The sequence below is a fragment of the Triturus cristatus genome, chromosome 2_1, assembly GCF_964204655.1.
Source record: "Triturus cristatus chromosome 2_1, aTriCri1.1, whole genome shotgun sequence".
Lineage (NCBI taxonomy): Eukaryota > Metazoa > Chordata > Amphibia > Caudata > Salamandridae > Triturus > Triturus cristatus.
Genome location: NC_140581.1, coordinates 503,149,324 through 503,174,866, shown reverse-complemented (window position 1 = coordinate 503,174,866; position 25,543 = coordinate 503,149,324). Strand labels below are relative to the sequence as shown.

General features: G+C 43.6%; 1 protein-coding gene across 6 annotated transcripts in view; it reads right to left on the bottom strand.

The window, feature by feature from the left end:
- The window catches only part of LOC146865554 (baculoviral IAP repeat-containing protein 1-like), a 1,189,967-nt gene that overhangs the window by 529,674 nt on the left and 634,750 nt on the right, over positions 1–25,543 (bottom strand). The window lies entirely within an intron of this gene.

Here is a 25,543-nt window from a genome sequence, read left to right as displayed (position 1 = left end):
GGGTTTTTAAATTTGCTGAGAGAAATATTCCCTTCCCTAATGCAATTGACTGATATAGATCCACGTCAGGGTTTCCCAATTTTTTAAGTCATCGGGGACTGTGTATATTAGTAATTTATATATATACTTGATTCTAGTCTGAGGGTGAAACATAACTTCTACTAGGGGGATTCTATTTGTAGAGATATTTTCCCTCCCTATTTGGTTTAAGAAGCTGGTTATCTGCTTGTACTTAAAATGAGTCCCTGCCATTATTCCATATCTCTGTTGCAGATCTATAAATGAGAACCTCTGGTTGATTGAAAAAATATTCCCTACCTTTGTGATGCACCTTTCCTCCTATTGCCTGCCCAGATTGTAGTACATTGTTTCAGGGAATAAAAAAGATCGCCACAAGGGTGTGTATTTATTATATCTATGTATTTTCATGAGTCCGACCATTTTACTCCAAACCTTCCAGATTTCAATCATCACCTTAAACCGCGTCTTCTTATAATAACTGACCTCTACTTGCCGAAGGAGTACTCCCGGCGCTACCTTACCTATAGCCAGCTCATAGATGGAGGGGATGTCCGTGCTGACCTCTTGATTCTTGGTAGCCACATCTCCATTTCCTGGCGATACTAATACCGTCATCTGCTGCAGAAAGGCAGCATAGTAATAAAATCCTAAATTAGGGGCCGCCCAGCCTTCGCGTTCTTGTGGTATCATTAGCAATTTAAGGGATTGTCGAATTTTCTAGTATCTCCAGATGAAGTTACTAAAAATCAAGTCCAATTTCTTTAAGAGTTGGCCTTCGATTTCAAGTGGGATAGATCTAAACAGATATAGTACCTTAGAAAAGATCCCCATTTTAAGTATGTTACACCTTCCAATTATTGAAAGATGAAGTCTATCCATATACCTTAAATCCTGACTTGGTCCTAAGGTACACTACTACATCCTGCCTTCAGGGATCCTCACACGGAGTTATGGAATTACAAATGATTTGGGTTTTCCCTGCATTCAATAGGTAAGCTTAATTTCTGCCATATTCCCCAGCCAGTTTTTGTATTTGTATTATCGCTGTTTCGGGGTCTGTGGTCACTACAGCGGTGTTGTCGGTATATGCCATTATCTTTGTTTCAAAGCCGTTGCAACAGACTGGTTTAATTGTCTAATCTTGGAGAATTTGTTGGATAAATACGTCGATGTATAGGGCATATAAAATAGGGGAGCATAGACAGCCCTGTCTTGTCCCCCTGGCCACGTCACTATGACTTGACTCCTGGCCCATTATTTGTAATCTCGCATAGGGTCTAAAGTACATTACCTGTATGGCCATTATAGAGCCTGGGCCAAATCCTTTCTGTGCTAAAATACCCCATAAATAGTGCCAAGAAACCCAATCAACTTCTTTCTCTGTGTCCAGGAGGATCATAGCCATTTTCTCTCCCGATTCCTCAGTTATATCACATATTGCAACAGCACGCCTGATATGGTCTGGGTCTGTGGTGCCTCTTCCCGGTATAAACCCATGTTGCCATGGTGAGATAAGATGGGTTATGATCCTCCCTAACCGAGTGGCCAAAATTTTAGAGTAGAGTTTGGCATCCACATTCATGAGCGATATGGGCCGATAGGATGCCGGTTTGTCAGGGGGCTTCCCCTTTTCTAAAAAGATCGCCATATCTGCTCCCTGCTAAGATTCTGGGGGACCCCACTATATTGCACTCCAAGAAACAGGTCCAGAAGTAAGGGAGCAATCTCTTCCTGAATTGCCTTATAAAATTCCAGAGGAATTCTATCAGGGCCTGCCGCTTTCCCTGAGGCCATAGAATGTAAGGCCTGTAAGACCTCTTCGATTGTTATATCCCTTTCCAACTCCTGCCTTGTTTCCTCGTCCACCCTATGTTGATCCCCCATAATTGTTTCAGTCTCGTCGGAGGTAATAGGGTCAAGATTATCTTGTCGCTATAGCTCCTGATAGAATCCCTCAAAGACCTTTATAATATCTCTTAAATCTGTAACCTGACGGCCATCCTGTCTTTTGACCCAAGTCATGTTTTTCCTGAAGGCCCTCTGCTTAGTACGTAGGGCAGCCAGCTTACCCACCGACTCTCAGTACTCATAACTCTAATTTTATAATATTTGAAACCTGCCGCCCCCCTCCTGCTGTAATAGCTGTTAATTTCAGCTTTTCCTATCACTATTTTCTGCTGTAATGTTACCTCAGCAGCTTCTTGTTTTTGCCTAATGGCTAGGGTGTGCTCTTTTTCTAATGCTCCCAGCCCTTCAACCAAACCATTAATTTCCTCTTGTTCTTGTTTCCTGGCCTTTCCTACAAAACTAATTGTTTACCCCCGCAAGCTCGCCTTGAAGCTATCCCAGACCATGCCACGTGATGAGCGATACAGGTTCATCTCGAAATATTGTATAACCCAATGTCTAATATATTTCACGTATAGCTCATTAGTGAGTAGTGTTCTATTGATTGTCCATTTGGATTGGACCTCAGCCCCTCGCTTGAAATACTAGGTCCATAATTAACGGGTTATGATCAGACAGTAATTTCGGTAACTTCCTGATTCCTATCGCCATAAGCATCGAGGAGGAAACCAGAAAGTAGTCTAACCTTACATACTTTTTATGGGGCATGAGAAATATGTATATCCTGGGTCGGTAGGATGTTTAGCAGCCCGTACATCCGTCAGATCGAAACTGGCCATTAAGGCGGACAAAGCCTTATACACTTGTGGCTTTTTCACTCCAAATATCTTTGCGTTTGGTCTTTACTTGCTTCACAATTGATATTCATATCTCCACATACTACTAATGGGCTTGGCCATGATGCCAACTCAATTTCTAGATCGTTAAATATTTTCGGGTCATCCTGATTTGATCCATATATCGTGCAAACTGTCAGACCAACGGGTAACAGCACAATAGCCCATCTTCCCCATTTATCCTCCAACACACGTTTGACAGAGCCGATTCCATTCCTTACGTGGATCGCTACCCCTCTTATAGTGGAAGTTTGCGTGGAGCATGCTGCGAGAGTGTACCCTTTAGTAGTTAAAGTGTCCCTTCTACCCCAAGGAATATGTGTTTCTTGCTGGCATATTATGTCTTTTTTCTGCATTCTCAGGGCTTCTGCGACCCTAGTGCATTTCGTTTTATCATTTAAACCCACTAAATTGATTGAACATATACTTATTTTACCCATTTACATAATACAAATCACTTGTCCTTGTTCGTCCTCTCCCTTTTCCCCCTCTTTCTTGGTCAAATTCTTTCCTCAAACTCTTGATTCGCACTCTCTTCAATTTTCGCCCCCATTCCCCTGTGCCCAACACCCCACATGACCCTACACCCCTCCCCACACCACCCCCCCACTCTGGCTCCCCTCTTTCCCACCGTGACCCTGCTGCCCTCCCCCACTCTACCCCATGCTGATAGGCATCCAAACTGATCTCAGTCTGTAGTGATGATTGCTGCTCCCTGATTAATACTCCCTCCATTCTTTTATGGGAGCTGGCCTGACAAAAATTAAATAACCTCCCCCATTTTGCTTTGCCTCTGGCCTAGCTTTTTCATAAATGGTCTGCCGCAAAAGGAAATTGACAAAGTAAACCAGTATCGCACGGGGTTTCGCGTCCGGCCTCACTGGTTGCTTAAGGTTGAATGGAACCCGATGCGCCCTTGACACTTTTAGCGCCCAGTTCCAGCCTTCCAAGTCAGGGAATGCCTTGGTTAACATTTCAGCCATATATGACCGGACATCTGATCCTTCCTTTCCCTACCGAACTCCCAAAAACCGCAGGTTTTTGCGGCACTGTCGATTTTCCTGGACTTCCAGCTTCCAATGTATGTCAGTCTATTGCGATTCATGAGCCATGGTTCACATTCGCGTGCCTGCCAAGTCACTCTCCAGAGCCTCTGTTCTAGTTTCAAGAGTTTTCAAGCATACGCCAATTATAGTGCAGGTCTTTGCCACTTTTCTTACTGTCCCTTAAAGCTTCCGCACAGCAGACTGTACTTGCCTACTGTCCTGACGGGTCTCCTCGCTGTGGGAAAGTATGTATTGTAAAACAGTGTCTAGGGTTGGGGGTGTTGTGGGGGTAGTGATATTATCTTGAGGGTGTGGTGTTGTAGTGCTGCTAAGCAGCTCTGCCCCTGAATAATCCCATTATAGATTTTTTTTATGTGTGTTAGATCAGCTTGCCCCTATCACCATTTTGCGCATTGTGGCCGTTGGCTCATTGTCTATATCTGATACCTCCTCACTAGAGTCACATAATGAGTCTGATCCTGACTCCAACCAAACTCCATCTGATAGGGAGAAAAAGCAATCATCAGCCTCAGTATCTTGTTAGCTATGGTCTGGTTTTTGACCTGCACATTTCCCTGCTGGGAGTGTAGAGCATTGTATTCAGAAGCCGGTTCTTTAAGCACTTCTTCCATCCCAAACCCCCAACTGCCCTAGTAGATGGGCCTGAAGTCCAGCTTCCAGTTCCCAACAAGCTTCCCCTGATATTGTCTCCATAAAATGAGGATGGGGTTCAGTTACCTCTTTACTTGCGTCAGGTCCTATTTGTTCTCTTGCAGTATCCTCTGCATTAGCATTATTGCTCCCCATTTGACTCTGCTTGTTTTGTGGCCGTACTTGCTGATCTGCAGTTTGTTTCCTTCCTGGTGCAGCTCTCAGCATTTCCAAGATGGAGGGCTCGATCGAGTGTTTCTGGGACGGAGCCCTGCCCTTGCCCTTCTTTTCCTCTGTGGTCTCCGTCTGGGTCGCAGAGCTCCCAGCTCGCTGCTTCCTTCCGTCTCCTTTCCCCTGGCTAGTGATTCCAATGCCGGCCTCGGCGCCTCCACGGGGGGTCCAACGATATCCCTGGTTTCGGGGAGGGTCTTCCCCTTTGAGCCTCCCCAGACAGGGATCTTTGGTGCCATCTCTCCCCAAGGACACAGCTGCCGGCACCCCTGACAACCTCGGCAGCCTCCACGCACCTCGCTGCTCATCAGTGTCTTCCACAGACACTGCAGCGTGCTGACGAGCACAGCGCGGCAGATGGCTGACCCACACCAACTGGAGCTTGGACAGAGCTGTAGGTAAGGTGACAACGTTTCCATCCAGATTCTCTTTTCCGGGGTTTCTTATGTCTATCACTCTGTCATACTGCCGTCCAGCCTTGCTATTTTACACCAAGGTCAGGGAGTTGCTGTGCGACCGTCTCAAGCAGTCGCCATCTTGCCTATCTCCCCAGGTATACACACTCTTGGTTCATGCCTGGCTCCTGCACCATGCACCATGACCCTGCATTGCACACTGCGCGCCATGCAGTCACTATTTTCCTTTGGACTTTTTGCTCTTCCTCCATGGCGTCTTGTGCTGCCCCTCCTTGAACCATTTGATACTCTTGCCCCGCTTCCGTAGAACCCTGTGCTGCACTTCCTCCCTCTTGGACTGCTCTTGCAACTTTCCTCCCAAACAGTGACAATCATTTTGACTTTTGTACAGTGAAAAGATATTCACTGAGCTTCACTAACATACAACACAGGTACAGTGTGGTCATCAGCATTGCCAGCTTCTCAATATTTGTGATATCATCAAGATAACATGGTGGCGGGTTACAGGGCCAGGCAGTTTCCATGCCTGTCCGTTGTCCCCCTTGCAGGAAATGAGGGAGAAGTTAGTGTGGTAAGTGGTTATGTTTTGAAGGTTCAGATGTGCAAAGTCCTGGTCTAATGTATGTGATTTGTCACTGATGGGCAGGTACTTTTGGAGGCAGCTTTTTGAGATGTTTTATGGCTAGAGTTTCATTGCAATTAGGTGTAGGGGTAACACCTTGGAAACGGGCACTTTCAGAAGGTAGAAAGTTGAAGGTTCACAGTGTTATGTAAATAAAATTAATGATGCAGAAAATAGGTACAGTGACAGTCAGTTAAGTTGGGGGAAGAATTTAGTGGTACATGAGTGTATGAAGGGTGCATTTTTGAAGGGTGACTTGGTTAGAAGTGGAATCCGGAGAAAGGGTTCATTGAATTGCCTCAGTGCTTTTAAAAGAATTTGTAATATTGAGCTCCAATATTCTTTCATCGCATGACATTCCCACACTGTGTGAAAGAAGTTGCCCGATGATGAGTGACGCCTTGTGTACATTAGCGAGGGGCCTTACCCTTACACCATGGTCAGTCTCGCTTAAAGTAGTAATTAGACTAGTGCAATTCTTGGATAGCTATCCTAGCTTCTTCCGAGTTACTGTTGTCTAAAGGACCTATGACCTCATGAATAAAGTGTTTTAATAGTTGTAAACCTCAGATTCAGTGAATGTGAGGGTTTGTGTCCGGTAAAATACTTTTAGAAATGTGCTGAACCAAATTAACAATTAGGAAAAGGCTTTCTGTATTGTTAACCAGGTTTCGGAAACAGTAAGGCGCAAGTATTTAGAAAAGGTGTGTGTAGGGCGTCCCTTTCAAATACGATTCCGAATAATGTTTTGCAACCGAGATCTGGTCACAAAGCATCAATATTTAATCACCAACTCAAAGGAGGTGGTAAGCCATAAAAGACCCCTTCCATTCTGTGAATCTTGACAAAAACGTTTTTTAGGAGCAGGCACTGATCCATGCAACCACTGCTTATCCCTACAAAGGTTAGTTATTTTTCATTTATTTTTTTCAACGCATCCCGTTTCCTTTTTAGGAAAATGGGCTGCATTTAAAAAACAAATTGATTGCCTTTTTTAAAAGCACTCAAAGATATGGTTTGCCTGCTGCCCCCAGTAGGCCATTATCTCTGTGATTGTAGCCAATCACAGTGCGATGCGATTTACAATCTACCTCATGCATATTAATGGCGTGGATTAAATTGTGACCTACTACGATTCTATATTTTGTGAACCGACCTAATAGTACATAGGTAGGTTCACAAAATACAAATTAATTCAGTAGAAGTTGGTGCACAAATTGTGACACCCTTGTACCAAATGCATTCTTCGTACATGAGGCCCCTACTTTCTCCTCCCACTTCGTTTTATGTTCTGTGAAAAGATCTATTTTGTTTGTTGGCTATCAGCGAGCCATTGAGCCTAGAGATACCTCCCTTGCCCAATCAGCCCAGGACTAAGTTAGCCTCAAATGGATTATATTCACGTTAGCCTCGAATGGATTATATTCACGACACAAACTCTTCTTAGAACATTGAGAATGCTTTCATGTGGTTTCCCTGCCATACATCATCCAGCCTGGATATCCCAGTAAGGTCCCATATTTCAAATCCAGTTGGTTTAGCGGTATGTAATAACCCCTTTCGACACCACTAGGGCTCCTGCATTGACTTTCCATGCTATGAAAGCTAATGAAGGGCTTTGTGCCAACAACCTATAGACAGCTTAGTCATGACTGGGAGGGTACAGGGAATAGTGCTGTATAAGGAAGGGCAGTGAGGTGCCGCCAGAGCAACATGCAACAAGATGGCTGCCTGAAAGTGAAGCTCTGCTGGACCAGCAGTGTGCAAGGCCTACTTGCCGGCTGATGTGGTTAGGCGAGCCTTCCAACACAGTGTTGTGACTGATGCTCCTCTAGTTTAGCTGTCCCCAAGACGCTCTAGCAGTAAAAAAAAGACAGAGGTTAACAACTATTAGTGGGGGAAGGGAGTCCTAGGCAGTAGTGGTGTGGCGGTGAGCAGAGTCACAGCTTATGGGACCATTGCTGCCTCAGTCGGTCTGTCGAGCAGGCAGACGATTCTTTGGAGGGTTCTTCTGCCCACTGCTACAGAACAAATGCTAAACGTCTAGAGGGCAGGTCTGTGCACATTTCCTGGGAGACCGTGACTGCTGAGTGGGGTCTGTCAAGATAGCCGGCCAAGTTGTGCATATGGCTCCTCAACATAAAAGGAGTTTGATTCCGCAGCAAATGATGATAAAAAACTGTGATAGCCACATGCCTTGAAGTATTTGAGGAGAAATTAATTTGCGTTGTGGCCTGCTACCAGGAGCTGTATTACGAACATATGAAACGGTAAAGTGGGGTGACCCAATATACCCTTTTCAGGTTGGGCAATTTTAGAAATATTAGGTAAGATGTACCGACAAGGGATTTTATTCAAAACACTGATTTTTCATCAATTATCTATGAAATAAATCTTTGATAGTTCACTGTTAGTGTAATCATGAACTAACAATCAAATGAATTGAAACATTTATGCAATACCTGTGCAGTTTATGAATATATTTTCATTCATAAATCAAATTTAACAGGGTACAATCAAAAATTAAATTAATTCAATGCAAACACATGAATATGGTACAACACAATTTGACCTATGTTTCATGGGTAAAAATATCCATTCCTACTTCGATTCCAGCAGTGACAAAAATTCTGATAGATAAGACAGTCACTCAGAGAACATGAATTATTAGGGAATTGGACAGTGTAGTCGACGTTTCTGTCTTCTATGATGTAAATCTCTCAGACCATCTTCAGGACAAAGGAAACTGCATATAGCAATGACCCTTTCAATAAAAAAGCCAATCCTCAATGGCTACTGTCGACTACTGCGTCTAACTCGGGAGACTGCCATCCGTCTGTTCGTTTGCCGGATTGAATATTGATAGACACAAATACTGAATTACAAGATTAATTTATACGTCACACGAAACTGATAATACTCCTCCGCCATCCAATAAAACAGATCGAGGAAAGGAGCACCATTGAGTGTCCCGACGAGCGAGCCAGTTTTGCAAAAGCCATTGAGCACAAAGGGCTGCTGTGCATCAACACAGGCACCTTTGCACCATGGTGCAAGGGTGCCTGCTTTGCGGGGATGATTATTTTTGTGCAGGAAGGGAACACTTCCTGCACAACAACAATCACAAGAGGCTTTTTCCTTATTCTACGTGTGCTGCAAAAATGAGGAGAAATAAAGATATTCCTCCTAGTTGTGCCTCCCTTACGCCTCCCATGGAGAGGTGTACGTTTTTGGCATTGCCTCAGATTTTTTATTTCTCGTAAATCTGGGGCAGTGTCACAATGCCATGGATGTTGCTGTGAACACCCCAGCAACACCCATTATATGCCCCTTTAACACAGAAAACTGTTTTAAAGGGGAAAATATTTACAAGGAACCTTTAAGTCAAAAAAAGCAGCTTGGTGCTGCCTCGTAAATATGGAGCAGGCTCCTATGCCACTGGAACGTCACGAAAAGTGATGCTTCGACGGCGCAAGGGGGCTCATAAATGAGGCCCTAGGTGCATTTGACTAATGCGATCTGTGGGTATTTACCCACACACAGGAACGTCCATGCAGAGGGGAACTTAAAGAAGACTTTAATTTTGGTTTTCAAGTATTGGCTGAAATATTTCTGTAGCAACAACCAAGGGTTATGCTGCCCTTTACTGCACTCTCTTTCTCTATTCAAACCCAGGCTCAGTTCTGGGCTGATAGCTAAATAGGGAGAAAATACATTCCTTTACCCATGTTAAATTGATACCTAAGAGGAAGTAAAAGTCAAGTTTTGAAAGGGGCTTGTGTAACAAAGACAGGCATGTATAGGATCTTTAATGAAGGTTCCACATGTGGCATGCAGTCTAATTCTAGAGGGTGGTGTGTTGGTAAAAACTGGCTCCATGCACTCATTGCGTGTCTAAATCCCTATCCATTATTGCATTGAAGTCCCCTACTACTACTGTCTTCCCTTGTACAACCTTGCTATTACATTTCTGAGCTCTTCTAGGAATTCCTTAGTTATTTGTAGGGGATGGAGTAAATGCTAACCATGGTACAGCATGTTCCTTCTACCCTACCAAAGATCATAACCTAACAACCCTGATTATCTGTTGTAGCCTGGGTGACCATCAACAGGAAGGGCCTATAGAACAGTATGGCCACTTCTCTTGATTCTTTGTTACGTGATGTGCTCTATTATAGCTAAACTGCTCCAAGAAGATGCCTTTTGCAACAAGGGGGTGGGTTTCCTGCAGCAGCAGGACATCAGAGACGTTTCGCTTGGAAAACTGGAGGACAGCCCCTCTCTTGAACCGGTCATTAAGTCCGTTGACATTCCAGGATGTTACATGAAGTTAATCATGTTATGTTTATACGGGCAAGTGCAAGAAGGAGGAATGTTAATGGCAATGTGATGGAATATTCGTCTACTTCAACAAGAGGAGGAGTCTGAGTAGCTAGTGATCAATAGGTGTTTGGTGACTTATCTGAATGTGACAACTCTTAATGTTGAAAAGCGCACTGTGATATATCCCAAATGTAATAAAAGTGAGAAAAGGTCAGTAGTGCAGGTGGGTAAATCCTCCTGAGAGTAAGGATGAAAAATAATGATTCCTAAAGCTCAATCATGCATTCAATTAAAGTAGTTCAGAATTACACTTTGTTAATAAAGTTCTTTTTCAATTGAATTTTTTAAAATTGTTTCAATAGTATTCATGACTGTTATTCATAACTCCATCATTATGATAATTTTGTCACACTTTGTTCGATATTCTTGTTTACAATGGCCCAATGCATTTCGGGCCGTGGCCCTTCATCAGGGGTGTGGTACCTGGGTTTTAGAGGAAACGTAAAGACAATGGCATGATGTAATGCATTGTCCGATCTCAATCAGCAACCAATATCACAATCATATCTACAACCATGTATGCCAACCCAATGCATGCAGCGTGATATGTGTGTAACATTTAATAATACTGAATATGTTAGTGTTGGTGTGTGTGCAACCTGCTCAAGGGATAAAAAGAAGAATAACATTGTGAAATAAGGAGGAAGGTGAAAAATACCTGGTGAATGAATCGAGGTGGACATGTGCTGTATGTAAATACATGCGAGATGGAAAGAAGATAAAAAATCTGTGTCAAATGCGTTATGGTAGAATGGCTCATGTGCAATAGCAAAACGTGCGGTTTGTGAAAATGTAGAAAAGAATATCGGGATGTTCATATTAAGCCAAACTGCGCGTGTACAAAATAAATAGAAACAAGCATTTGCAATGCAATAGGTCTCGCATTGTCAGAGTTGGAGCTATTTGCATTGTAAATGGTAATGTTGTTTATTTATGTTTTTCTTTGCAGTGGAGTGATTATTATTTAAAGGAAAAAAAGCATGTTTTACTGATGAAGTGGAGCCAGATTCGTAAGATAGGCAGGCATTTCATGAGGAACCCTGTTTGAAACCCCACCTCAGGGAATTTATACTCTCCGTTGGGTACAAGATACATACCATATTCCAGAGAAGGTCCTCCTCATGCTCCCAGAATGCAAATTCACCATAATGCTGAATCAGGAGCTTTAAGTAATGTCCCTTAGCAACTGAGCACTGGCCGCACTTCTCACCACCAAGTGTGGTACCAAAAAGTGCAGCGCAATATTATAAAGCGCGTAGCTGCACTGCATCATAAGTACAGCCATTTAGCACCGCAAACAACACCGAACCTTGACAAAAGCCGTCTTGTATAGCGCCCTGATGTACAGCAGCAAAACGTGCAGCGCCCGCCATGCTACTAAGCGGTACACGTCACATAGCATAGCGTCTGTGCGTACCCAGCGTAAATTGTGGCACAGCGGTGTTCAGCAGCTTAATGTGCACCAACAAACGTTACAGCGCCACAAAGTGCACGGTAATCTTGTACAGCACCACTGTACACCAGTGCACGGTGATACGCTACATCATTGCCGCACTGCACGGTCTCCTCGTGTGCAACACACCACATTCTGCAGAAGCACCACACGCATGGCGTCCAACAACCCACCGCAGCGCCCTACAGCGGAGCGCGCATGGCCACCGGCCCAGATCTTCGGGCAGCGACCGTCCGTCGCCAGCGCTAGGTTGGAAACATGCCCAAAAGGCAGGATTTCTGCAATCTTCATGTAACTCTAATGAAAAAACGTGAAGAGGAAAAAAAGAGCGATAGACGAGTTGATAGAAGAGGAAGGAAGCCAGGCCAGAGTGAGCCCAGAGCGTTGCATCATGAAAATATGCGGAACAGCAGCAGAGTTCCAGTGAGCAGGGCAACTAAATTACCTGTAACAGCGCCACAAAGTCTCTGGACTATACAATAAAGCGCTACAGAGATGAATGTTATAGGATTGACCGTTAACGGAGGGAGCCAGGTGAGGGTGGGAGATGCGGCCCTGTCCTCAGACAACCACAAATCAAAATATAAGGCGCCAAAAAGCAACTCTTCCATCCTAGAAGAGCCACAGAAATCAGAAGCAATGCTTCTAAAATTCGCCATCGAATCGGCATAAAATGATTTTCAGCGACGATGTGTCAGTTGCCGCTAATATTTATTTACATAATGCCGGGGGTCCACCCCACACAGCTGGACGCACCCGTGCTGTGCTCCTCTTCCAAGCCCGGCGCGCAGCCTTCTAATGTGTGATCTGCGGCAAGAGTTCCACACTCACACCTTGCATGAAACCCGCAGTACGGTCCAGCTCGCAGGGATTTCTTTTCACGAAGCTGCACGCTCTCTTGTGAGCTGTTAGACAGTAGGACTGGGTCTGCTTGTTTATTGTGCAGTGGGGGTTCGAATCTCTCCCCTACTACGCTCCCTGCCCCTTACAATACACATTAGTTGCAACACAGCAGCAAACCAACAGCGAGCAATGGGTCAGATTATTGAATAAAACTGCAAGTAATGTATGTACCTCGTCCAAACCATGTGAGCGTGTATGCGTTGTGTACAGTTTGTGTGCCCACAAATGATTTGTTTCGTCATGGACAGCTGTTTTGTGTTCTTGCCAAAGTAGTGAAAGGGTGCTTAAAACTGAGTTTTCGCGACAGGGTTTTGGGAACGTTTAATGTACGCCTTTCTTTACTGAACTGCCTGCGCACAGAAACATGTCGTGTAAGAATGCAGGCGAGGTTCGCCGCCCCGTGTGATCCTGTGCGCTTCCTTTCAGCACCACATCGATGATATGCCCAAGCTGGATTCAGGGAGAAGCCGATCCCATCTGCCAGGTTACACCGCAGAGTCGTTTGATCAGTTTAGTTAAGCTAGCACGTTCCCCACAGCACTCTGGTGCAAGTGTGCAAGATTTTACTTGGTCACATCTCAAAAGTCCACACAATACATGCGTCATTAGTCCACAAAATAAAGGAATGCATTTACACTACCCAGGAAAACCAGTTAGGGTTAGGGTGACCAGATTCCCAAAACAAACAAGCGGCCGCGAAAGTGATCGCGATCAAACATCAGACATCGAAAGTGAAAGTAATCGCGGCCCGCGTGCCTGCGCACATGAACTGTAGCTCTAGGCAGGCCTGGTAGCACTTTTTGGAGCCCTCTCAATAAGTCTCGCCAGACCAGCGCATGTTTTTACACTGCCTATAAACCTAGGCAGTGTAAAAACCCTCGCATTTCCAAGCAGGGAATATGAGACAAAAAAATAGTCCAGCCGAACCAATTTTTTATGAGGGGCTGAAAAATACGTATACCCCGGTTGATTAGCATTTAATTCAATCCAGGCATCAGCTAATCCTTGATCCAAAACTAAGCTGCGCAAACTTCTAAAAACTCTAGGTTTCCTGCCATAATAAGCCGGGCGACCTATAGCATCAAATCTTTCATTTAAATGTATGTTCAGATCCCCACAAATTATAAACGGCTGAGCCCAGGTAGACAATTCTAAATTAATTTTATCAAAAAATTCAGATTCATCCAGATTTGGACCATACACAGTACATATTGTAAGCTTTACACTATTAACAACAACTTCGACCATTGCCCAACGCCCCCAATTGTCCTCTTTATGTTTCCTAACAGTTAATATCCCCTTCTTAGACAAAATAGCCACCCCTCTAAGATTTGTTGACTGGCGTGAGCAGGTGACCAATTCCATTCCCAGACCCCTAAGCCACCCTCTATTTGCCCACGCTATATGCGTCTCTTGTAAACACAAAACGTCCCATGACATAGCCTGGGTTATACTGGCCAAAACCCTTCTCTTATTAGGGTCATTTAAGCCACATATATTAAGAGAACAAACTGTGAATTTTAATCTTTTATGATACTATATACTACCCCCTCCAAATCACATCTCTCTCCCCGATACTCCCAGCCCTTTGCAAGCAGCATAGCTTCTCTGTCCAAGCTCATCATTGCATATATAGCATATAACTTACCATTCCTACAAAAATAAGTTAATGGGCTCCCTCCAAACCAAGCAAAAGATTGTGCCTCCACTGCATACATGGTTGTGGATGTGATCGTGATATTGGTTGCTGTTTGAGCTCGGAACATGCATTACATCATTCCATTGTCTTTATGTTTCCTCTAAAACACAGGTACCACGCCCCTGATGAAGGGCCACAGCCGAAATGCATTGGGCCGTTGGAAACAATAATATCGAACAAAGTGTGACAAAATTATCATAATGATGGAATTATGAATAACAGTCATGAATACTTTTGAACATTTTTAGTTTTTTTATAAATTCAATTGAAAAAGAACTTTATTAACAAAGTGTCATTCTGAACTACTTTAATTGAGTGCAAGTGGAGGACACCCCTCAACCCAGAGGATTGCGCTGTAGGAATCACAAATCTTAATGTGCCATCTCTTGATCTGAGCTCACCCCCCTTGCCTAAAGACTCAGTCAAAAATCTCGGAGTAATCTGGGATACCAATCTTTCTTTTCCGAAACAAATCCAGTCGGTATCTGCGGCCTGTTTCTCTAAGATGAGGATGATGAAAAAATTCATTAATTTCCTCCCTAGCCAAACTAGGAAAACTATTGTGCAGGCTTTAATCACTTCCCATCTAGATTACGCCAACGGACTGTATCTTGGTCTCTCCCGGGGCCTTCAGCGTCGTCTTCAGACAGTCCAAAATGCCGCTGTCCGTCTGGTTTGTGGGCTTCCACTTCATGAACACATCACTCCCCATCGTCACAGGCTGCATTGGCTCCCAGTTCATAGAAGGGCGGAATTTAAGGCTCTTACCCTTGCCCATCGCGCGATCAATGGGAAAGGTTCCGCTCATCTATCCTCTTGCCTTCGGCCTTACAACAATACCCGACTTCTTCGCTCTAGCTCCAAACATCTCCTTTCTACCCCCAGAGTCAAAAAAGCTCGATCTGGGGGAAAAACATTCCAAGTCTGTGCTTCCTTCCACTGGAACAATTTACCCTTGTCCATTCGGTCCATCCGGGAGGAACTCCCCTTCCGGAGAGCTTTGAAAACGTTTCTCTTCTGTTAATACCACCTGAGTTCTGACATAGCTTCTGCCTTCACATAAGCGCCGGGACACCCCGTTGGGGTATCTGTGCGCTATACAAGATTCCCAAATAAATAAATAAATCTTTGAAAGGTGATTAGAAGAACTCACACTCAAACCATGGAAACCAGTCTGCCTCCCACCACTGAACCCCCATACTTCTGCCCAGGAAGCATCTGTCACCCCTAACTAAACCCATACAAACTTGATGTAACTATATGGTGTTTGTATCAGCATTCAGACAAACATAGAATGATCCCACACTCTGGGTGCATGTTGTGCAATTTAGTGCACATGCAGTGTGTGGGTTTTTGGAGAAATTAAAACATTTCTCTTTGTTTGAATCTGCTTCATGGAGGTATTATTTATTTTTATACAAGATGACAGCTAATTTGGTGGTTTCCATGTGCATATCCAATCTTCTGGAAATATTTCAGGTTTTTCTATGGCTTCAGGGAACCCCATGAATCCAAGATTGCTCATCTGCACCCACCCCCACATCTTCTAAACATTCCCCCGGGGCCTTTGATATTAATGAGTGGCATGTTACAGAGGATTTAGGGCCCTGAACTGTATCTTTGAGTTTGGAGATTCAACACTTGGTCTCAGTTATTCTATCAACACAATGCATACACCTTGTCTAAGTAGAGTTACGTCCATTGCCACCTCTCCAGTTTTGCTTCCAGGGCATTGTGTGATGCCTTTATAGCTTGTAGTATCATTGTTAAATGTATCCATTTTTGATTGATTGTGATCGGGGTACCCTGTCTTTCACCATTCCATGCTTCCGATCCTCCAATTCCTTTAAGGTGAGTTAAGGAATGACCCTCTACAGCCAGGAAGAGCAGGAGTCACCGGGGGTAGAGCCGTGCTCCAGTAGTCTAGTCAATGCCACAATAAAGTTCTGAATATGCTGGCTATGATGCTTTAAGGGAGTCTATCACACCGATGAGACCCACTTCTCATTCCAGGATTGAATTTCTTGCGGATCTCTCCTGCTTCAGGGTGACATGATTTCAGAGTCTGCACGCCAGCTGTTATCTCAGCCCCTGCCAGCCAATGCAGAGTGGCATCTATTTCAAAGTCTAGAGGGGCTTCTAGGTACAGGGGGAACCCCCAATGTACGCCTTACCGTCCAGTGGTTTTCTCCAGTTGGATGGCCCAACGGGCGGGCATGTCACTAGACCCTGCCTCAAGGCCCTGGGCAGTCCAGTACAACGTTTCTGCAGGATACTCCCTTGTCCATGGACGCTTCCACCACTCAGGGAGTGGGACTCACCACTAATCATCTTTTATAAGGCAGACACAGCTACAAAGCACAGGAGGATCTTATTCCTGTTTGATGATCAGCAACCAGCAGAATTAGTGTAGGATGTTGGACACGCTGGACAGTGATGTTAGCAAAGGGCGCCCCCTCTTGATTTAAGACCAACTTGAGGTGTTTTATATTTGCATTTGTGCAACGTTGATCACACCTCTATACACATATACAAATAAGTACTTTCAATTCATTAAAGTTTTGTAATAAAAGTGTTAAAGTAGAAGATCAGAGGCTTCATGATAAATTTGTCATCAGAGTTCATAATTTTATGCATGTGTTACCATTATTCAGAAAAGGAGACAAACAATTAAGGTAATTCATTATAAATGAATAAAACAGAATGCAAAAGATTAAAGTGTGCTGAAACTAAGACATTTTACTTTCTTAGATTTGTGAATGCTCTATGTAAGGAGAATACGATTAAGTCAAATGCATTGAAAGTTTTGACAGAAATTAGAAAGTCAACCAAGAAGAATTACATTTTCCAAACAGAAAGGCAAACCAGTTTCAGTTCATCTGTTTCCAAATGAAGAAACTTGTCTTTGAAAAAAGTGACAGGTGGTCGCGCCACTAGTTTGCATTGGTTTCCCAGTAGTTGTAGATACTGAAACATGATGAAAATGCCCCCCCCCCCACAGAAGAAGAAAATTAACTTTCCCGTTATTGTTGCACTTTCGGTTTTGTTGGGTTCAGTACTTTTGCTGGCTTACACATTGTAAAAGATTGCACAGTCCTTCATTTACTGAATCTTTGGATTCAATCTGCTATTAGTTTCAATGGGTTGCTTACCAGGAGAGTGTGGGATTTATTTATCCAAGCGTTACATTTTCTTCTGGTGAGCATGTTTGTAATCATATTCTATGGACATTGTGAGTCTTTAATGAAGTCAAGAATAGCTTACGTTGACGCTCAGAAAAATGTATGCCAAGGGCAAACTTATTAAATGATGCTGGCAGCTGAAAAGATGGAAATAGTGAACATTTTGAGTAATACTCTATAGTTCTTTTACAGCTATAACTGTAAACTACAATATTTCTATAAAAATTGTGAGCGTAGAAGCCATTTGTACCTTGTACCTTATTGAAGGAAAACATGTTGGACAGTACCAGATACATAGTATGTCATGCTTTCTCTGTTATGTTTAGCATTATCCAAATGCCAGAAATGTGCTGCAAACTAGAACCTGGGTTTTAATCTTTTTTATCCTTAATGTGTATAAAGAAAACCAGCAGTGTGTAGTGTCCTTACAAGATGGTGCCTGTGCATAGTTTAAATAAGTTCTTTAATATAAGAGAAGTAGACTACAGCAGGGTAGAAAAGAAAGGAGAGTTATATGATGGGATTATTAGCAAGGGCAGAGCAAGGCAACCCCTTCCCTTATGTAACAGTGTCTGTCTATGCAGACTACCTAGCCAACCTAGAGGCAGTGCCTCCCAGAGGTTAAAGTATCCAGTGCCCTTAAACACTCCTTCATTACACACTCCATTCAAAATAGTACTCTAGATTCTACAGATCCCAACAACTATCATCCTATCACAAACTCCGCATGACAGTCCAAGTGAACATTGAATCGTACAAAATTCTCAACATGTGCCAATCCAAGTCCAAACACAGAGACAACTCTGGTAAACGTGTGGGATGATTTTCTTAGACTCCCCGACAAAGGTCACTTAGCAAGCTGATACTAGTAGACCTCTCTGCCACACTTAAAATGTTTGACCACATCACCCTACCATATAGACTTGAAACTGTGGCCAACAACTCAAAACACTTAATAAAGAGGTTTAAACCCTTCCTGGAAGATGTAACTCAAAATGTGATAATAGGAGAACAGATCTCCACCTATAAGGTCTGATGTGGAGTAGCTCGCGGTCTACCCTGCTCCCTCTTAACATAAACATAAAACCCCTAATGGATCTGCTCTGCCGCAGACAACTCCACACCTATAAATATGGCATCAACCTCAGAGTTGCAGACCCTCCCACAGAACCTAAAGCAAGTAAAGAACTAAAAGCATCTTTGAATTTGAGACCCTGCCCAATACGGGTGACTCGCAACTGGTCCGAGGCTATTGTGCGTGCCTCTCTTACCTACTTCCATGGTCTTGCCTGCACCTCCTCAGGGACGAAGACGCCGCCATCGCCACATCACCTTCTCGCGGCCGGAGCAAACTACAGCTCCCAGCGGCCCTAGCGACCCGTGACGCCAGCCACGTGCCCGGAGGCGCTCAAAAGGACGCTGATCTTCCGGGGGAGCGGGAACTTTGAATTTGAGACCCTGCCCAATACGGGTGACTCGCAACTGGTCCGAGGCTATTGTGCGTGCCTCTCTTACCTACTTCCATGGTCTTGCCTGCACCTCCTCAGGGACGAAGACGCCGCCATCGCCACATCACCTTCCCGCGGCCGGAGCAAACTACAGCTCCCAGCGGCCCTAGCGACCCGTGACGCCAGCCACGCGCCCGGAGGCGCTCAAAAGGACGCTGATCTTCCGGGGGAGCGGGAACTTTGAATTTGAGACCCTGCCCAATACGGGTGACTCGCAACTGGTCCGAGGCTATTGTGCGTGCCTCTCTTACCTACTTCCATGGTCTTGCCTGCACCTCCTCAGGGACGAAGACGCCGCCATCGCCACATCACCTTCCCGCGGCCGGAGCAAACTACAGCTCCCAGCGGCCCTAGCGACCCGTGACGCCAGCCACGCGCCCGGAGGCGCTCAAAAGGACGCTGATCTTCCCGCGTCGCGGGACGCGCGCGGGCGACGCCGGGCTAAGCCCGGGCAAAGGGCGGGCCCTCTGAGGCCCTCAGAGGACGGAAGAGACTGGACTGGGCCACGGACATTGTATGTATATGAGACAGTCCCTGTGTAGTCACTATACATTGTTGTGTAACGTGGGTTTAAGAGAAATTAGTGGGTTATATAGTCCCTGGTAAAAAAGCGCCTGGTTCCAAGGATTATTGCTAATATGCATAAGGTCAAGACGAATAAACCCACCAAGGGGGTTGGCTCTATGGATAACTATCTGGTGCAAAAGGTGACCCAAATCAACAACACCCGTAGAGCTTCCCTAGGGCGAGGTAATGATGTTGCCGTGTGTGCTGAACTACCGCCTCCTTTGATAGTCACAGCTCCTATAGATGGCCTGGACGGGGGAAGTGGGGCTGCTGTAATTACTGCAGCGCAAATACACATAGATCAGATTGCAGATGACCCTGAAGTTGCATCTGAATTAACAGAGGAAGATTTATCACCCTTATCACCCCTATCGCCCCAGCAAAGACCAATAAGGCTGTGCAGGAAGGTACAAGCTAAGCGCATGGGCAATCATTGCAAGAGTAAAACGGGAAGGGGCAATAGAGTCTCTAACAGTGGGGGACTGCAAAAGAATCTAGGGGAGGGTAGTGGCATGGGCGGATTGAGTTCTAATATCGCCCCTGAACCATTAACACTCCTATTCCACTCACTGGAGGGAAAATTAGAGGCAAAAATTGTAGAGCTGATGCAACCACTGCTAGCCAAATTAGATACTATGGCCTTAGAAGTAGAAAGACTAGGTGGCCTGTTAAAATCCCACCTGGCTGGAGTATCAGGTAAATCAGATGCAGCAAATAATAGATCAATTGTGGTTGACCCGGGATTACCAAAAAGAAGTGCATCCAATATTCCATTAAATAGGCAGATTAACACACAGAATAAAGTGGTTGTTGTTGATCCTGTCTTATCAGGTCCCACAACATTAACAATGCAGAATACCATTAATACGAGATCTCTTGAGGGAACTTTGACCCATAGCCACATAAAGCAAATCCGTCATGTAAATCTTCCTCCTGATTGTGCTCCTTATGTGGCTGTGCTTACGAATGTCCCTCCCATTCAGCCCCAAGCACATCAGGTGTCTGAAGAAAATCACGACTCTTTAAAGAATAGGACGGTTTTCTGGCTTAATAAGAATTGTGGGTTTCCCGTTAAGTATGCAGATCAAATATTAACGACAAGAAGGGTCAGCTGGATTGGATCGTCTAGCAAGACAACAAATGGTGACTGCATTATCATTAATTTTAGGCATCCTCAGCATGCTGCTACAGTTCTACTTAGAGCTGCTGCACTAGCCAACACTCCCAATAGTATTTGCATACGCCCACTGGGGTTTTTTTATTCCCATTTTATTAGAAATCCACCAACCCCTGGCCCATTTAGAACACGTATACCCTCACAGTCACTGCCCCCCAATGATGAATATGCTCATAATGCGGGGCTACAGAGAGGTAATGATTTCAATATTGCAACTCATAACAGATTTGATGCCCTCTCGGGATTAGAGCTATGTGACTGACAGGAGGTATCGGGTGGGCAGGAAACTCGTGGCTTAACGGATACGAAATGTTCGGAACGTATTTTGGCTGTCAATAACTCTAATAATATAATTTCTTGGAACATTGCGGGTCTTGGTTCCAAAATGGAGGATTGCAATTGGATTGAGTATATCAAAAAGTACCAGGTTATCTGTTTACAGGAAACCTGGTCAATCGATTGTAATTACTTCCTGGAAGGGTATAAGGCCTACTACGTACCGGCAGTAGCAACAAACAGGGGTAGACCTAAGGGGGGCCTGGTTGTGTTTATATCTATAGCTTTATGTTGTAAGGTTCGGAGAATTACAACTAACCACACTGGCATTATTGGTTTAGTTTTAAATGGAGAAAACTGTACGGCCGGTCTGGTCAATTTTTATAATTCCACTATTTGTAGTACCAACTCTAGTCAGATAGTTACATTGCATTCCTTTATTAGTAACTCCATGAAGGGCTGTCTTCACAACCTCATGGTGGTTGGGGATTTTAATGTTCATCCCTGTGGAGACCCTCTTTTTAAAATGATCACAGAATTTAATTGCCCGGATTGTGAGAATTTCCATTTTGAGCACACAACTGAGGGGGAACACTTGAATGATATGCTTAATGAATTAGAATTAACTCCTATGATGGCATTGATGGCCCCAAATAAGCGTTTTGATACCCCAACGTTTAAGGGGAATGGCAGGGCAACTTTTATAGATTTTATTTTGTTAACATCTGTTATGCAGTCTTTTGTGGGATTCTTCTCTATCGAAGTCAGTGAATTTAGTGATCACAATCCTCTCACTGCTCTTATGAGGGGTCCACTGATAGCAAAAGAAAGAGTGGAACCTCTTATCGGTAGGGTGAACACCACTGATGGCAGACGCCGTCTGAGATGGTCCATGGTAACCCCTGATCAGCTGTATACCAAAATAAAAACTACTTGTGCTGACGAAATTTCGTTATGCACGCAAGTAGATGCACTCCCAAACACTGTTCTAAATGCCTTCAACTGTTTAGCGGTGAAGGTATCTCAACTACTATCAGTACCTATAAAAAATTCAGATTCCTTAAAAGGTCCAAAGTGGTTTAACAAGGATTGCTCTCTAGCAGCTAAAAATCTAAGAGCAGCATTGTCATCCAAGCCGAGGATAAAAGCTGATGTCCAGCAATGTAGAACGATTTATAAAAATACTATTGCAAGACATAAGGAATCTTTAAGGGAAGAGGCGTGGTTAGCGATCTTAGATCCTGCCACCCTTGGAAGTAGTACAGCTTTCTGGGCCTTGATGAGAAAACCATTTTTAACACAGGACCCGGGAAATGGTACGGAAAGTCATATATCTAAGGAGGAGTGGGAAGTGCATTTTAAAAAACTATACTGCTGTACAGAGGACATGGATATTAGTACTGACTGTAGTAAAACTGGTGTACAGATTGTTTTTAATAGAGCTGAAGTTTTAGAGGGCATACAGGGAATCACAGGTGGAAAAGCTCCTGGCCCGGACGGGATCCCCCCTGATTTGTATAAATCTGATCCTAGCTTTTGGGCACCGATTCTAGAGTCAGTTTTTAATGCAGCTGTAAAAGAAGGATGTCCACGATCATGGGGTGTTTCCACAATTGTCCCAGTTTTTAAAAAGGGTGACAAGGGCAGCCCACACTGCTATCGCCCGATCTCTCTACTAGACTCTATGGTTAAGATTGTAGGAAGAATTGTACTGCAAAGATTGGTAGAGTGGGTGGAGGAAAAGAACATTATGTCTCCCTCGCAGTACGGATTTTGTAAAGGCCGATCAACAACTACTCAATGCCTTAACCTCTTCCTGATCTTAAGTAAATATACCATAATACAGAAAGGTACCATTCATCTTGCCTTTATGGACTTGTCTTCAGCGTTTGACTGTGTCAATCGTTGTAAGCTGTGGCAATCCATGAGGTCAAAAGGGGTTGATAGCGGTCTGGTTGATTTTTTGGTTGCCCTACACTATAATACCAGTGCCAATGTGAGATATTCCCTGGATTTGAGTGTATCTAACAATTTTAGTATTGGAAAGGGTGTCCGGCAGGGCTGTATCCTGGCCCCCTTTCTTTTTAACTTTTATATTAATGATTTAGATGGGGTGTTACAAGATGTTCATGCTGACTGTCCTAGAGTCGGTAGGCGAGGAATTCCAATACTTCTCTATGCAGATGATGCAGTACTTATATCTAGGACCGAGAGGGGATTGCAATCATTGTTAACAGCATTTAATACATTTATGAGAGATAGAGACCTCTTGGTAAATAACACTAAATCTTTTGTATTACAAGTTGGTCAGCAACCAAGAAAACCCTTCCAATTTAGGATTGGCGGGGAAATAATCCCTTTTACTAAAACATTTTCTTACCTAGGAGTTCTCTTCGATACAAAATTAAATTGGGAACCCCATCTTGTAAAGAAAAAAGGTGAAATGGTGAGGGTTAATGCATCAATATTTAATTTTGCAACCAAATTGGGAAAAAAGCCAATCTGTGCAATGTTGAAATTGTACAATGCTAAGTCTGTGGCAACTGTATCCTATGGTAGTGAACTTTGGGGGTATGTTAATGGAGAGCAATTACAGATTGTTGAAAATCGTTTTATGAAGCGCTTATTGTGTGTCCCATCTGGTACGGCTAATTTTGCCATCCATGAGGAGTTGGGGTCCCAATATATATGCGACTTGCTTTCCTTACGCCCTTTGATGTTTTGGCTTAAAATTTGGCTAAATGAGAACATACCCCTAACACACTTAATCATTAAGGACTTTTTGTCACTGGACAAGGCACTGAGTTCTCCCTGGTTAAGCTATCTAAAAACAAATTTTGACAAACTTGGTCGCCCTGAACTCTTTTCTAATCCACAATCAATTATTAGGGGAGACCTGGAGCAAATTAAACAATCATTTTTGTGTGATAAGAGGATCATGAGACAAGATGTGGAGCTCCAGAAACCAAGTGTGAGAAAATTTGTTATGCTTAAGACTACCTTGGCCATCGAACCATATTTGGAAGGGTCTTTGTCTTCACATGAGAAATTTTTACTGACCAGATTTAGGTTTAACCAATTTCATCACCTGCTTATTCGACCTAAATGTGACATTTTTAATAAATTGGCAGCGCCCTGCGGCTGCGACGGAAAGTCTCCGCAGGATATGCTGCATTTTATCTTTTTATGCAAATTTTATGAATTTCCTCGTAAATTATATTTAGTGACTCTCTTAAAAAAACTTGATTTTAAACAAATCAGACCGGCTCTTTTGTACTTGCAGCTTCTGCACAGTGACAGTGTTCTCCAAATTAAGGAATTTTTAAAATTGTGTATTAGATTGAGAAACTGCCTGGACCAGTGAAACCATGCCCCTCGTTCTGTGTCCATATTTTAGATAGCAATATTTTCTTTTGTACTGAAATGGTTGGTGTTTTTGTAATAATGAATTGTATATTTTATGTATGTCTTTTATGGTTAGCAATAACCGAAATAAAGATTTTGAACTTTAAAAGCATCAGTGCATGAATTGGGGAAAGTAACCTCAAACTGAAGGGCTTTAAAACCACACTCCTGGTTCTAGGCCCAGAACAGCTCATCAAAAAGATTGACATCCAATACACAAACCTACTTTCTTTGTCAAGCTTGTGCCAAATAAAATTAAAGTACGAAGTCTGTGAGTGATATGGCATGCTGACCTTAGCCTGAACTCACAAGCTGTAGTCAAGTCATCCTTACATCAAATCAAGCTTGTAAGAAAAACCTTCCCTTTCACTCCCCTCAAAACTACCCATGGTAATAAGGTTCATGGCAAAAGTAATATTGGAGTATGTTAGTACTTTGTTACATTGGACTATCAGATTACCAAATTAAAATGCTGCAGAAGGTGCAAAATATTGGTAGGAGACTAATCTTTGTCCTATAAAAAATCAACTGGTAGCAGCACACCTCAAAAGCAAGTGTGCACTTGAACCTTGTGATCACAGTCAACATCCTCTGCCTCACATACAAGTGCATCAAATGCCCACCCTAAGTACCTGCAATAAAAGAAAATGCTCAATACATACCAATACGTAAAACATACAATCTTCTAGTGTGTCTGGAAAGCAGACGAAAACACCAGGATGACTCCCTATTTTTAATGGCAGCCCCCAGCCTCTGCATCAATCTTGACAAGCTAATCCACTACACCCAATTAATGAAAGTTCATAACAACATTTAAGGACCCACCTACTCTAACCTCTATAATCTAGGATCCATCTTCGTCCTCTGCCTCTTACCATTCGATTGCTTCGCCATGGCCATTTGGACATAAGTAGTGAAACCAAAACCATCCAGTTCATGACTGAGATGACAAAAACTGGTCTATGTGCAACCAGAGCACTGGAAGAGCTAACCAACGGGATGCGTCATAGTGATATATCGCGAAACATCACCAGAAGAGTAGCTTCGACCTCTGCCCCCATCTCCACAAAATCAATCTCAGCCATGATATTTGTTTTATCTTTCTCATGTACTGGAATGGGTAGAAGTGTTCAGTATGTGGGACATTTCTAACTGTGACCATGTTCAGTGCATGTTTTACAGACAATCATTTTTTCATGAAGGGCTAGAGGCCACCCATACATCTGGTATTCTAACTAATGAACCAATAACAGGAGTCT